This window comes from Mus caroli, unplaced genomic scaffold (assembly GCF_978045245.1).
Source record: "Mus caroli unplaced genomic scaffold, Mus_caroli_1 scaffold_13, whole genome shotgun sequence".
Taxonomy (NCBI): domain Eukaryota; kingdom Metazoa; phylum Chordata; class Mammalia; order Rodentia; family Muridae; genus Mus; species Mus caroli.
The window spans coordinates 31,672,212-31,676,382 of record NW_028227268.1 but is presented as its reverse complement, the minus strand read 5'-3'; the positions used below and the strand labels follow the sequence as shown (position 1 = coordinate 31,676,382).

The 4,171-nt window shown below is 46.0% G+C and overlaps 1 pseudogene; it reads right to left on the bottom strand.

The window, feature by feature from the left end:
- Positions 1-444: 444 nt before the first annotated feature.
- LOC115032707 (small nucleolar RNA SNORA17) lies at positions 445-584 on the bottom strand (annotated as a pseudogene).
- Positions 585-4,171: the final 3,587 nt, after the last annotated feature.

Sequence of the window (4,171 nt, the reverse complement as noted above, 5' to 3'; positions counted from 1 at the left end):
AAAATATTCCAAAACAGAGGGCTATTACCAGTCAACCATGCAAAGCTATTTCTTATTTCTTGTATTGAGATAAGATAAACAGTTTAAATATAATATAATATAATACAATATAATAAAATATAATATAACTGTTACCTCTCCCCCATCCCTCAGGCCTATGCAACATTGGACTGGTGGGCATCTCAGGCTAGCTCCCTGTCTGGGCCCCAAGGCATTCGTTTAGGGATTGCTCTGCTCCTGGCCTGCTTCAGTAGCGCCGTATGAGGGTCACCAGGCTCATTCCTGCCTGGGGCTGTGATACCAGGTCAGGTTTTTCTGGTATCCATCTTGCTCTGGGAGCATAGCGCCAGCACCAGACCAGTGGTTGTCTCAGACTAGCTTCCTCTCTGGCACCGCACTAGTGGTCCTTTCAGTCTAAGGTGTTTTTTTTTTTTTTTTTCAGGAAATGTTAGGATATTGGTCCTTCGGTTGTTCATAGGTCAGAATACTGAGCCACTGAGCTTAGAAATAGCTTCTCTCCTCTCTGCTACCAACTGATGTCCACGTGACACTGCAGCAAGACCAGCAATGCCTAGGGTACCACATTTCATCACATTTCAATGAATGTTGTTAGGCTGGAACCCCTGCTGAAAACTGCCTCCTAAAAAGTCTGCCTTTATCTACTTTTCATCTGGTCTAATCTGGCCTATACCTGTGACACTGAAGGAAACCAAAAGCCTATCACGTTGGTGCCAAAATCTGGGGAGTAGGGTTGAGCCTCCAATTCGGTGGGCCAGACCTCTGGTCACTTGGGGACCACTCCTCTCTCTACCTCCCTCTTCATCTGATATGATCAACTTTTGGCTCAGGGTAAATCATTTCCAAGACACAGCCTAAGAGGTACCAGATATAGGACACCTGCGATCCTCTGTCAAGCCTTGGCTGCGCCAGGGCAAGCTTGTCCATTCTGGAACAAAGACAGTGTGCTTTTGGATTCGGAGATGCTCTTTACAAGATTTCCCCATCCCTCACTGTTTGACTTCAGGCTATCATGTGAAGCTCTAAGTCATAGTACTCAGGTGTCTGAAAAAGGTTGGGAGATGAGCATCGAGAGTCGAAACCTGATTCTCAGTGGCTCCTGGGGTGCCTGCTATAAAATTTATCCAAATTGGGACTGTCTCAGACTATAAACCCCAAATGCCTTTGTTCTACGGCCTGGCTTTAGCAAATGGCCACCAGAGAGCGCTCTTGATGTTAACATCCTTCATGATCTTAAAACTTGGCTGCTATGTGGGCAAGTGGTCTGAACACCAGACTGTCCAGGATTTTAGGGAACGGAAGTCTCATCCCTCTCTCAGTAGATAATATTCTATGGTTCATGTCCTACTGGCAAGGATGGTCATGCCAGCAAATCCCTTTTGCTCCAAGGACTCGGATCCCGAACCTGAGTCCTGTACTTTGGGCCCTGTTTATCCCTGCCTCTTCTTCACTGAAACACACACACACTGTTTCAGCTCCAGTGGCCTCTTCCAACCAGGCTGCTAATCTAACTAACCCTCCTAAGGTATGTACAGTGATATCACTTGTCTGCGAATTTGATTCTAAATTCCAGAGTCCAATTCTTCAGCCCGCATGGCTCTTGCAAGCCTTTCAGTTTGCCTGAGCGCAGGCAACGCTCCACTAGCCCCACTTCTTCTGGTAATCCCCCCCCTCGCCTATCAGACAAGGCCACACTCACTCCCATGCAGCCCCACACACTCTGCACAGTCCAGCCTGGGCTGGCCAGGAGTCCTCGTTGATCACGTACTGGGCAGGCACATCAGCCTCTTCAACACTCCTTAAGCACTGGTCACTCACTCCTGTGTCTCCAGGAACTTCTGCTTCCTTAATCCTATGCCTGGGCCACAGCGACTTTTTCCCCTTAGGCCCATCAAGGGGCTACTGTGACCATCCCCACAAACCTCCCCCCACTCCATCGCCATGGATCCCCAAACTATTCCAGCTGCAGCACTCCGACAGTCACACCTCCTCCTCACAGACATGGCTCTAAAAAGCCCCTCCTTTCAGCGCAACACGGTGCTCCCCCTCCCATCCTAAAGCTAAGTTCTCCACTCTTGATAACTGCATAAGCTACAACACAGTTTATGACCTTGTGATAACAGCTCCCTCTTGGATGGACTGCAGAAACGCAGAGAAGAGGGCTGTTGACATGTTAGCCCAGAGTTGTCTACAAGCAGGTGGGGGAGTTTTCTCTGTACAGGTGGGATTCAGGGAAGGAGGGCAAATTAACTTTAAAAACTAGCTAAAATCAAGCAATATTTGTCTGTTTAGATATGCTCTAGATAGATAGACATAGATAGACAGTCCTCATACACTTCAGAGACTTGCTGAAAACACAGCATTTAAGATGTTTAAACTTACCATGACAGACAGAGACACCCAAATCCCAACAGCGAGCTTCCCCAAAACCCCCGCCAAGGTCTCCAAGAAGATATGCACACAACTACAAGACAAAGGACTGCACCTGGATTGTGGTAAAATAACCACTGGAAAACAAAACAAAACAAAACAAAACAAACAAACAAACAAAAAAAACAGCTCCAATGCTTCGCCTGCTGCCAGAGCCTAGCACTGTTTAAGACAAGGCGATCTCTTCCATGTTCTTCCTCCAGAGAAAAAGTTTCTTCATCATCTGGGCCTAATGGCCAAAGACTGCCTCTGCCTGTGGAACCTTTGACATCACAGGAACCCTGTGGGGGTGGCCATCTAGGTAATAGGTAAATCTTTGTAATTTTAATTGGATTATACTTCCTGCTTACTCAGGTAAAATATATCCTTCTCAGGTCTCTGAGGGGTTTGCAGACCAGATTAGTAAAAGAAGGAACTTTTCACGGTTCCTTCATCCAGGAGAACTCACTTTACAATGACGACTCCCAATGGTCCACCACCTACGTCTTATGGTAAATGGTTGGATAGGAAAAAGAAAACGCTTGAGGATCTAGACACAAGTTTGAGGAACTAAGAGAATGTTTAAAGGTCCAGGAAGAGGTTTTGAGGTTGGTAGATACAAATTGGAAAGGCTAGAGGATGTGAAAAACTTAAATGATGACAGGAAAGTGATTTACAGAATAGGAAAGGAGTGAAAAAAATGCTTTAGATTGTCCCTCTCAGTACTCTGAGACATCAAAGGTCAAGATGGTAATACTAACATATATAAAGTTTATCTCTTTTTTGGTAAACTTCAAAAGATTCCTATGAGCTTCAATGGCCCTATAGAACCAGAGGGCCCTTGACCTCCTCAGCACTGATAAGGATGACACCTGCATGTATCTGGGGGAAAAGTGCAGTTACTATAGCAACGAGCCTGACCTGGTGCAAACGTAGATAAGAGTCACTCCACAAATTGTCTGAGGAACTCTACCAATACAACCAGGACACATCTCCATTCCACTCTTTTTGACAGCCTCCACTCTTCACATGGCTAGCCCGGTTCATAGGATCCATGGTATTAATCTATTTTTTTTCTCCTAACACTTTGCTTTCTTCTTTTCTCCCAGTAATGGATTCATGAGAATTCTCGAGTAACGGTCACCCCAATGTGTCTGCACCCACACCTCCACTGAGCATGAACCCCACTGACTCCCGACTCTCCCACTCCATGCCTCCTTATTAGGAAGTAACAGGATCTGCATCTGTGTCCTGGTACCCAAAGAGGTCAGGATTTTAGGCTGGAACCTCTGTTCATCCCCTGCACAAGTTGGGAAACCCCATCTGCTCTCCTTCCCCTAACCTGTCAGCTTTGAGAAAGCTCTCCTGACAACTAGGAGAAAACTCTGGACTAACATGTCCTTATCTTGTTTCTGGCAGCCCACTCAAAAGTGCCCACCAGGGGCTCAGGTTTTGACCATGTATGAATACAATCACAGCTCCTAGCTGACACATCATTGCTCCTGGCCTAGACCCATTAATTGCTTTGCTTTAGCCTGGATGTGTAACTTCACTGACCTCCACCTGTGAGATTGGTGAACTCACCTGAGAGCAGCCTCCTAATAAACCCGCCTTTATCTACTTTTAATCTGGCCTCTATCTGCATCACTGAGGGAGACAAAACGCCTATCAATTGTTACTTATAAAGGCTTTCCCTTTGAGCTTTATTTGTGTGATACCGATTCTTCTATGCAATCTAATTTTT